The sequence below is a fragment of the Canis aureus genome, chromosome 24, assembly GCF_053574225.1.
Source record: "Canis aureus isolate CA01 chromosome 24, VMU_Caureus_v.1.0, whole genome shotgun sequence".
NCBI lineage: Eukaryota > Metazoa > Chordata > Mammalia > Carnivora > Canidae > Canis > Canis aureus.
The window spans coordinates 9,458,359-9,470,225 of NC_135634.1; the positions used below are offsets into that span (position 1 = coordinate 9,458,359).

The following is an 11,867-nucleotide window of genomic DNA, read 5'->3' on the forward strand; positions in this document are numbered from 1 at the left end:
AACCAACTCCTGGTTCTGTTGATCTGTTCCACAGTTCTTCTGGTCTCGATTTCGTTGAGTTCTACTCGAATCTTTATTAACTCCCTTCTTCTCTTGGGTGTAGGATCTATTTGCTGTTTTTTCTCTAGCTCCTTTATGTGTAAGGTGAGCTTTTGTATTTGAGTTCTTTCCAGTTTTTGAATGGATGCTTGTATTGCGATGTATTTCCCCCTTAGGACTGCTTTTGCTGCATCCCAAAGATTTTGAATGGCTGTATCTTCATTCTCATTAGTTTCCATGAATCTTTTTAATTCTTCCTTAATTTCCTGGTTGACCCTTTTATCTTTTAGCAGGATGGTCCTTAACCTCCACGTGTTTGAGGTCCTTCCAAACTTCTTGTTGTGATTTAGTTCTAATTTCAAGGCATTATGGTCTGAGAATATGCAGGGGACAATCCCAATCTTTTGGTATCGGTTCAGACCCGATTTGTGACCCAATATGTGGTCTATTCTGGAGAAAGTTCCATGTGCGCTTGAGAAGAATGTGTATTCAGTTGAGTTTGGATGTAAAGTTCTGTAGATATCTGTGAAATCCATCTGGTCCAGTGTATAATTTAAAGCTCTCGTTTCTTTGGAGATGTTGTGCTTAGAAGACCTATCGAGTATAGAAAGAGCTAGATTGAAGTCACCAAGTATAAGTGTATTATTATCTAAGTATTTCTTCACTTTGGTTAATAATTGATTGATATATTTGGCAGCTCCCACATTCGGAGCATATATATTGAGGATTGTTAAGTCCTCTTGTTGAATAGATCCTTTAAGTATGATATAGTGTCCCTCTTCATCTCTCACTACAGTCTTTGGGGTAAATTTTAGTTTATCTGATATAAGGATGGCTACCCCTGCTTTCTTTTGAGGACCATTCGAATGGTAAATGGTTCTCCAACCTTTTATTTTCAGGCTGTAGGTGTCCTTCTGTCTAAAATGAGTCTCTTGTAGACAGCAAATAGATGGGTCCTGCTTTTTTATCCAGTCTGAAACCCTGCGCCTTTTGATGGGGTCATTAAGCCCGTTCACATTCAGAGTTACTATTGACAGATATGAGTTTAGTGTCACCATGATATCTATTCAGTCCTTGTTTTTGTGGATTGTTCCACTGAACTTCTTCTTAAAGGGGAATTTTAAGAGTCCCCCTTAAAATTTCTTGCAGAGCTGGTTTGGAGGTCGCATATTCTTTTAGTTGCTGCCTGTCTTGGAAGCTCTTTATCTCTCCTTCCATTTTGATTGAGAGCCTTGCTGGATAAAGTATTCTTGGTTGCATGTTCTTTTCATTTAGGACCCTGAATATATCCTGCCAGCCCTTTCTGGCCTGCCAGGTCTCTGTGGAGAGGTCTGCTGTTACCCTAATACTCCTCCCCATAAAAGTCAGGGATTTCTTGTCTCTTGCTGCTTTAAGGATCTTCTCTTTATCTTTGGAATTTGCAAGCTTCACTATTAAATGTCGAGGTGTTGAACGGTTTTTATTGATTTTAGGGGGGGATCTCTCTATTTCCTGGATCTGAATGCCTGTTTCCCTTCCCAGATTAGGAAAGTTTTCAGCTAGAATTTGTTCAAATACATATTCTGGCCCTCTGTCCCTTTCGGCGCCCTCGGGAACCCCAATTAAACGTAGGTTTTTCTTTCTCAGGCTGTCGTTTATTTCCCTTAATCTATCCTCATGGTCTTTTAATTGTTTGTCTCTTTTTTCCTCAGTTTACCTCTTTGCAATCAACTTGTCTTCTATGTCACTCACTCGTTCTTCCACCTCGTTAACCCTCGTCGTTAGGACTTCTAGTTTGGATTGCATCTCATTCAATTGATTTTTAATTTCTGCCTGATTAGCTCTAAATTCTGCAGTCATGAAGTCTCTTGAGTCCTTTATACTTTTTTCTAGAGCCACCAGTAGCTGTATAATAGTGCTTCTGAATTGGCTTTCTGACATTGAATTGTAATCCAGATTTTGTAACTCTGTCGGAGAGAGGACTGTTTTGTGATTCTTTCGAGGTGAGGTTTTCCTTCTAGTCATTTTGCTCAGTGCAGAGTGGCCAAAAGCAAGTTGTATTGGGAAAAAGAGAAAAAGAGAGGAGAGAAAGAAGGAAAGAAAAGAGAAAGAGAAAAAAAAAGGGGGAAGAAAAAAAACGAAAAAAAAAAAAAAAGAAGAAAAAGAAAGGAGAAAAAAAAAGGGGGTGGGGGAAGGAAACAAATCAAAAAGCAAAACAAAACAAAACAAAATAAACAAAACAAAAAAAAAAAGAACCACCGGGGAGTATCTTCTGATTCTGTGTACTTTAAGTCCCGTGGCTTCTCCTGGAACTTGTCAGTCTCGCTGGTCTTCTGGGGGAGGGGCCTGCTGTGCTGATTTTCAGGTGTTAGCAGTTGGGGGAGCTGCTGTGCCCCTGCCTGGTGCAGGGCTCAGTGGGGGTTGTTTACCCCGTGAGGCCCCAGGAGCAACAGCCCCAGTGGCAGGGCAGCTCTGAGCCCTGGAGTCAGCCCCCGCAGTAGCTCCAGAGCTCTCCGTCTGCAGGGCCTGGAGGCTCCGGGGCGGGGCCGCTGATCTGCTCAGCTCGGGGCAGGAGCGTCCTCGCTGTCCTGGGCCCTCCCGGCCTCTGCCTGTCCCGGGGGAGGCCGGATCCTGGGCTGTGTCCCGGCGCCCTGTGCTCCGGAGCCTGCGCTGGTGGATTCGCGCTCCCGCCCCGCAGCCCCCTCCGCGGAGCCGCCGCCCGAGCCCCCGGAGCTGCTCCTGGAACCGCGCAGCCCCCTCCGCACGGAGCCTCTTCCTCTGCCCGAGCCCCTCCGAGCTGCTCCCGCCCCGCAGCCCCCTCCGCGGAGCCGCCCCCGAGCCCCCCGAGCTGCTCCGGGTCCCGCCGTGCGCGCTGCAGCCCTTAGGGAGCTCGGCGCACTCTCCTGGGCGCGCAGTTGCTGTTACTGTCCCGGGGAACCCGAGGGCATCCCCGCCCTCCTGGGTCCTGCTCCACCTCCCCGCGAGCCCCTTTCCGCCCGGGAAGGTCGGTGCAGCTCCTGCTCCTCCGGGACGGGGCTCTCCTGTCCTGGGGACACTCGCCCCGGCCTCAGCCCGGCTCCTCCTGGGCCCCTCCCCCTTGGAGGCCTTTGTTTCTTTACTTCTTTTTCCCCGTCTTCCTACCTTGATAGAAGCGCGAACTCTTCTCACTGTTGCATTCCAGCTGGTCTCTCTTTAATTCTCAGGCCGAATTCATAGATTTTCAGGATGATTGGAAGGTTTTCTAGGTAATTTGGTGGAGACAGGTGATTTGGGGACCCTACTCCTCCGCCATCTTGCTCCTCCCCCCCGTTTTTATTTTTTGCTATTAAAGTTTTATTTTGTCTTAGTTCTGCCAGTGTTCCTAAATGCTTTCTCCTTCTCTACCACATAAATTGCTTTATGTTAAAATGGTCCCTCCATGTTATTCTTTGGTCTGTTATCCTTTCCTTCTCTGAGCCAAACTGTCCAGAGAGACTTTTTTCAAGCATTCATGCTAACTCCAGTTCTTACTCCCATTAATAAAAATGATCTATATTGGTTTGCACATTCCAGTGAGACTTCTTATCTTCAGAAAGTATATTTTTCTTGGAACTGAGACATCTAGGCATCTTTATGATTTTCTCTGAAATTCTACTGGTTTTGCCTAGTCTAAGCTCATTTTGGCATCCTCACGTGTATTTTGAAGTATGAATAATAATTGTATCCTACTTTTCCTGAAAACAGTTTGTGTTTTCCCCCCTTTCTCCCTGTTGGCCTTCATATGACTTCCAGGAGGAGAATAGAAAAGGTAATGACCCAGCCATGTTTCTCCCCCTGCATTTGTTTTAATTATATAGTTCTGAAACCCAGTCCAGGAAACCATTGATCTAAACAGTAGTCTCTGACTTAGATTTAAAAAACTGAATCAATTCTTAAGATTTTCAGGTTCCAGTGATGAAACTCAGCATCATTGAGATCCTTAGCAAATGATCTTTTGTTTAATCAATCCATTTAGATAAACACAAGTACTTTATCCAAAGTACCATGATAATAAGGTGCCCTTACTTGTTATAGGATGACCTAAGTACATGAACCATAGTTTCATGAAGAATCCAAACCTAATGAGTTCTAGCTAAGTCTGAAAGTGAATAAAGGAACTTTGTCAAACATTAAGTGTTCAATGAAAAAAGAAAAAGAACTACATATAATTTGATCTGCAAGAAAAACTTTCAGATATATTTAAATTAAATGCATAGTTTCCATTCAATTAGCTATATCTTTCCCACATGATTTCCATTAATAGATCATGATTTCAACTATTCTTCTAAGTTAGAGCATAAAGGCTAAAGCTATTACTATTTCTATACCTCTAAGAATAAGTGGAACAAGAGTTGGCTTTGCCTTCACTACTTATCTTTTCATCATACGTACTTATTCAAGTGGCTGGGAGAGAGGCTTTCTTTATTATCTTCTGGGAATGACAGAGATGATGGCCAATTCAGATGGTTAAAAACAATTAAATTGTTGCAGATTATTAGTCAATGGCTACTTTATTTTAGTTTTAATCTGAATTTCTGCTTATTTTGTATAAAATTATACATCATTTGAGTTGGATAGGTTTAATATGATAAAAGGGCAAAAAGAGCATCATAAGAGTGGAAATAATTTTACCCCTTGCCCTTTTCTTTTGCAAATCTATGGAAGGAGAATAGGCAAAATGATCCTAAGGTCCTTTCCTCCTAAGGTGCTATGTTCTGCAATACTGCTCCAAAAGCAGTGTAAGGGCCTTGAACTAATAGATAATTCAAGCCAAAAAACTTACCCTTCTCTAAAGACCTCACATGAACAACCCCTGGGGGATACCATCTGATTGACTCTGGGAATGTCTATCCTTACCTTGACACAACCTCTATCGATTATAGTCTTTCAAATGATCTGTTGGATTTTTTTTATCTGGTTTCTCTTTCGTGGAATATTTGTATGCCTAGTCAAAACAACAATCATAGCCGAACAACGCCAAGAATTCTGGGAAGTTACTTTGCTGTTTAGATTGAGAAAAAGTCTTCAGTTGAAACCCTCTCAGCCCCACTTTGAAATCTAAAGCATAATTAACTCTGAGGGGAGGCCTTTTAATGAGGTCCCATGTTGTGGAAGCCTAAGCAATATAAAACATACCCCTCAGCCTCACACAACAACCCCAAAAACCACAAGGAAGTTATGCCTGCCATGCCTTTGAAGGCTCTTAAAGTTGTTGGCTATGAAATCTAAAGCCTTGCTCTACAGATGTCAGTATAATTAGAGGGCATTTTAACACAAGACAAATTATATTTGAAAGTTTTCAGTTCAGTAGCCAGGGTCCAGGTTTTACTAATCAAAAGTCTGTTTCTCATTCCATATTCCATATGAGTCCCTCATAAGAGAACTTTACAATCAGTAGTCAGTCTTGGTGGCCTCTAAATCAAGCTGCATGTTTGCCAGCACTGTGGTCATTTTAACACACTTGTGTATCTAATGGTTAGAGGTGTTATCTCTGGAGTCAAGTGATCTAAGATTATATTCCCTTATATACTTAATAGCCTGAGGATTGTGAGCCAGTTGTTTAACTTCTTTGGGTCTCTATTTCTTCAATGTTGTAAGGATCAGATGAGCTAGATTACCTAAAGCAGAGAATCACTGGCACAAACTCACTTGACTTTACGAGGAAGTTATAACACATGCTCAAAAGAAGAGATCCTTCCAGTTGCACACAGTTCTTCCTAATACATTTTATAAAGCTAGTAAAAAAATTTTATAGGGATCCCCAGGTGGCTCAGTGGGTTGAGCATCTCCCTTTAGCTTAGGTCATGATCCCGAGATCCTAGGATTAAGCATTGCATCAGGTTCCCTGGTCCATGGGGAATCTGCTTCTCTCTCTCCTGCCTGCAGCTTTCTCTGCTTGTGCGTGCTCTCTCTCTCTCTCTCTCAAATAAATAAATAAAATCTTTAAAAAAGTTTTTATAAACTCCACACAAGAAATATAGGAGGCAAATCTCACTCATAAATGGTGATTAAGGGATCCCTGGGTGGCGCAGTGGTTTAGCGCCTGCCTTTGGCCCAGGGCGCGATCCTGGAGACCCAGGATCGAATCCCACGTCGGGCTCCCGGTGCATGGAACCTGCTTCTCCCTCTGCCTGTGTCTCTGCCTCTCTCTCTCACTGTCTGCCTATCATTAAAAAAAAAAAAAAAAAAAAAAATTATAAAAAATAAAAAAGAAATAAAAAAGAAATAAATGGTGATTAAAAAAAAAAAAAAACCTGAATTGGTAAATCTAGCCCAATCTAGCTAGATATGTGTAAGTATATATATGTGTATAAAAAAAAAATCATTTTAACTTTATCCCAGGAATTGCAGTGTTGATTTCTAAGTGGAAAAATCTCATGTAATTCAGAATATTAGTACAGAAGAACCATATGGTCATCTCAATAGAGGCATGAAAATATTCAGTAAAATTCAGCCTACTTCATGATAAAGTCTTAGAAAACTAGCAATAGAAAAGAACATTTTATATCTAGGGTATTTCCACCAAAATAAGTATTAGCATTATTGTTACTAATGAGGTTTAGAAACACTTTCATTTATAATTAGGAAAAAGTCAAAGATATTTATTGTTTTCTTTTCAACGTTGAATTGTGGTCCCAACCAATGCATTCAAGATAAGAAGAAATCAACATTATAAGGTTTGGAAAGAAGAAATAAAATGCCATTACTGGTGGAGGTTATGATCATCTACATAAAAAATCCACAATGACTTTTAAATAAATTATTAGATTTAGCAAGAGTTTTTAGCAGTTTCTAGATATGTATTAATATGCCAAAAATTATATTTCTATAGAGACAGAAAATATTATTTTTAAAAAGACATAATTAATTACTGCCAAAAATAGTTATCCTAAAATAAACTCATGAAAATGTTCAGGAGCATTGGTGCAGATACATTTAGAACTTTGTTGAGAGATAGTGAAAAGACCTAAATAAATTTAAAAATATATAATGTTCATGTATAGGAATATTTATTACCATAAAGATGACACTTTTCATTCAAATAGATCTATGGCTTCAAAAATGTTTCCAATAAAAATCCCACCAAAGTTTTTTCGAGGATTTGAACAAGTTAATTCTAAAATAGTGAAAAAGCAAAGCCTAAGAATAGCCAAAACTCTCAAATAAATAGTTGGAGGAATTTGCCCTGTCAGAATTGAGATTTTCTATGAAACGTCAGTGATGAAATTATAGCATCAAGGAAGAGAATAATGGAACAGATTAGAGGGATCTCAAATAAATTTATACAGATATGGATAAGATGCAGGGCAAATCAGGGAAGGAAGGTCAGGCCATTCATAAATATGCTAGGAAACTTGATTATTCAGATGGAAAAATGTGACACTGGAGTCCTATCTTATATACAACTCAAAAATTAATTTCAGTTGGATTAATATTTAAATTTGAAAGGTACGTCATATAAACATTTAAAAGAAAACATTGAATAATTTCTTTCTGACTTACAGGTAGGGAAACTTTTCTTAAGAAAAAAACATATACATACAACATAATTCAAAGAGTATATATTTGTTGTAGGTATTGAGAAACTCCCATTAATAAAAAATGATACTATAAAAGAAGTAAACAAGACAACCTATAAACTAAAAGATCTTTATAGTACACATAACACAAGGGATTATGTCCAGAACCCATAAAAGGTCTCCTTTAAATCAATGGGTTTTAACATGTGCAAGAATATTTACTGCAATATTGTTTATAGTAACTAAAAAACTGGAACCAAGCCAAATGTCCTCAGTTGAAAAAAGGTAAATTTGATTTATTCAAATAAGGGAAAACTGAACAATAGTGAAAATGATTAAACTATATAAAATATGGACAAATTTCAAAAACAATGTTTAGTGAAATTTACAAAAGAATAATTGTAACGTGTATCAATTATAAAGTCTCAAAAGCATAAACATAAAAATATATAGGCAAATATACATACATATAAAATATTATTATAGTAAAAAAATGGAATGATAAATATAAAAATAAAGGTAGTGGCTACTCCCAATCGGTTAGAGAGTGAAATGTGACCCAGAAGAGGCACATAGAGGTTTCAATGATATTGATGCTGTACCGTACCACCTTTTAATATGAGTTGCTGTTGTTTAAATGATCTTAAAGATGTTAAAATGTGAAAAGATGTGCCTCTTAGAATTCTTAAAATATTGCAAGTCATAATAAAGTATTTAGAAAGATTAAATGTGCATCTATAGTTTTTCTCAGACCTTTCTCATATTTGTTTTCTTAGACATTTCTCATATTTAAAATATTTTAAAGAACTCCTCACCTTCCTCTTTTAGTTTGTCACTATTCCTCTTAAATCAACTGTGTGGCCAGAACTGAATGCAATACTCATTTACAGAATGGATTCTATTGTAGATCTCCTTACATAAGTGAACAAAGACTTCTACTTAGTTCCCTGGCCTGAAAGATCACTATAGAAGTTCTGATTTTGCCCTACTATTATTAGAATTTCTGCAGAATACAGATTTCTAAATGGATGCTCTGGTAGACTGGAGAAAGGATGGGAAAGAAGCTCACAGAAGAACACGTGCCAATTGAAGGGTATGTAGAAAGAAGAACATGCAGTTGCCAAGCAACCAGCCTGAATCCTTCACCTTGAAATGCTGACTGAAAGTGGCACATGGACCTCAGGTCTTTCTCTTTGTGACAGTGACGTAGCCCTCCTTACACCACTAGCTTCCTTTTTCTTTTGCGCCCAAGGTACAGGATTCTGCATGGGTTCCTTAATTTCACATTTTCTATTGACCTCTTTGCATCTAGCTGCCCATGTTGACATGAGTTTGACTCACAAAGGTAATCCTTGTCATTATGGAATTCCCTGGATTGGAAATATAAAAACCCTCTAGAAAGATATTTTAATATATTTTTAATCTCTGTGTGTGTGTGTTCCATATCTTTCCTAGAAAGATTTGAGGTAGCTAGAGTATCATGTGTTTTATTCTCAGTTGATAAAACCGGAAATGAAATTAATTTCCTTTTCCATGATGCGTTCTGGAATAAAAGTGATATTTTCAGCAAGAAGAGTGTGTAATGTAAAACCATCTATTCCATCCACATAATAAAGATGGTTGAGTTTGGGAGATAGAGGAATATAGAATTATGTATAGGTGTTTCTTCTTAAATGCCAACAAATTTCAAAGGCTATTGTGCCAGAAAATCCTATTAAGTCACTCTTTCTTAAGAGTGACCTTGAATGGCCTGTATCAACATTGCCTGGAATGTTGGATTAAAGTGTGCATTTCTTATTCACTCCCAAGTTCATTGGATAAGGTCCTGGGATTTGCATTTCTAATAAGTTTTCCAGGCAATTTTGGGACACATCTCTTAAGTGATTTTATATGTCCCTAATTATGAAGTATCAGTACTGTTACTAGCTTGGGTGGTCTCTCTAAACAGGATTTTCCATGCAATTAGAGATAAGCCTTCACAACACTTAATGAAATATTTTACCAAGAGTGACCTAATATAATTGTAGTAACTACACATTCTCCAGTTCCAAGTAATTTGCCCTCTCGATTCTAAAATCTTTTACTTCTGAGACCATGAGCCTGATTGTTTTCTTCATTGTATGTTCAAGCTCTGTGATAGCAGCTGACACACCTATACTTGAAACCCCGTTATCCCATCTACTTTTTGCCCTCAGGGAGTAGATAAAGGGAAAGACTCTATTGAGCAGAACTTATGGCAAATGCTCTGATATACCACCGGTTTCCTTTATTTTATTCAAGTATAATTGACATACATTATTATATTAGTTTCAGCTGTACAGTAGAATGATTCAAAAATTCCATACATTACTCAGTGTTCATCATAAGTGTACTCTGAATCTCCTTTACCTATGTCACTCATCCCCCTGCTTTCTTCCCCTCTGACAACCACAAGTTTGTTCCCAATGTATAAGAGTGTGGCATATTTTTGTTTGTCTCTTTTTTAATTCATTCATTTGTTTTGTTTCTTAAATTCCACATGTGAGTAAAACCATATGGTATTTGTCTTTTACTGACATTTCATTTAGCATAATGCCCTCTAGATCCATCCATGTTGTTGCAAATGGCAATTTAATTTCTTTTTATGATTAATATTGCATTGTGTATATATACACTATACCTTCTTTATTCATTCATCTGTGGATGGCCACTTGGGTTTCTTTCAGATTTTGACTATTGTAAATAATGCTGGGATAAAATAGGGGTACATATCTTTTTGAATAGTGTTTTCATTTTTCTTTGGGCAAATACGCAGTTGTGGGATTACTGGATTATATGATATTTCTATTTTTAATTTTTATTTTGTTTTATTTTTTTTCTATTTTTATTTTTTTAAGGAAATTCCAGACTGTTTCTCCACAGTGGCTGCACCAATTTACAGTCTCACCAACAGTGCATGAGGATTCCTTTCTCTCCACATTCTCACCAATACTTGTTATTTCTTGTCTTTTTGATACATCATTCTGATAGGTATAAAGTGATATCTTATTGTAGTTTTTATTTACATTTCCTTGATGATTAGTGATGTTGAGCATCTTTTCAAGTGTCTGTTGGCCAACTGTATGTCGTCTTTGGAAAACTGTCTATTCTTGTCTTCTGTCCATTTTTAATTGGACTTTTTGGTATTGCTTATATTTTGGTGTTAGTTTGGTTTTTGTTTGATTTTATAGAATTTATTTATATATTTTAGATATTAACCCTTTATCAGACATATTATTTGCAAATATTGTCTCCCATTCAGTAGGTTGTCTTTTTGTTTCGTTTCCTATCACCTATTTGATATTGATGTGTTTTCATGTGGGTTGTATCCTCTTAGTTCTTAACTTTTTGGCCCTACTGATTTGGAGCTCATCCTTAATCTTTTTGGCAGTCAGATCTAAAGTCTCTATTATTATTCTCAACTAACCTCTGGCAACACCCATTGTCAGGACAGTAATCCTTGTTTCTACCTCATGCTTTTGGAAACCAACTCCAAAATGGTCATGGTGAGCTCTGCCTGTTTCTCCCTCATCAGGAGAAGCTAGAAGCCCAACTTGGTATGTGCCATGCCTTCCTACTGCTATAAGGCATTCCTTCCCACTGGCTCAAGTTTAGTTTAGTACAGCTGACCCCAAGTATTCAGTGTCTTGTGACACCAGTTGAATCACTCCCCCATATATCACTGATGAGGGGATGAGGATAAACCCGGGAGAAATAAACAAGTGTCACCGTGGGATGATGGAAGAGTGGAATAAATAGTATTCATTGAGGAAACACATCCTGGGCACCTACCATGTGCCAACGTCGGTCTCCAGTGCCGGATACAAAAGTGAAATATTGTCTTTGTCTATTTGGGCTGCTGTAACAAAACACCAGAGACTGGGTAGCTTATGAACAACAGAAACTTATTTCTCACAGTTCTGGAGGATGGAAGCCTGGGATCAAGGCATCCATATGGTTACATTCTGTTCTGGGCCCTCTTTCTTATTGACAGCCAATGCTTTCTTGCTGCATCTGCACATGGTCAAAGGGAGCCTAGAGGGAGCTTTCTGGGTTCTCTTTGTAAGAGCACTAATCTGATTCATGAGGCAGAGCCCCATCTCCTGTAACATCACATCGGGCATTAATATTTCAGCATAAGAATATTGGGATGACACAAACATTCAGACCATAGCAAATAGTTATTCCATGTCCTCAAATAGTCTACAGTCTAACAGAGAGAGAAATAAGAAAGGAGACCATTGCAGTATGGTAGATAAGTGCTATGATGGATGTAAGCAAAGTGTTAAAGGA

General features: G+C 38.3%; 1 long non-coding RNA gene across 2 annotated transcripts in view; it reads left to right on the forward strand.

Annotated features, from left to right (window-relative positions):
* Window positions 1–11,867, forward strand: part of LOC144295735 (uncharacterized) — a 240,340-nt gene that overhangs the window by 33,184 nt on the left and 195,289 nt on the right. The gene's annotated exons all lie outside the window — the stretch shown is intronic.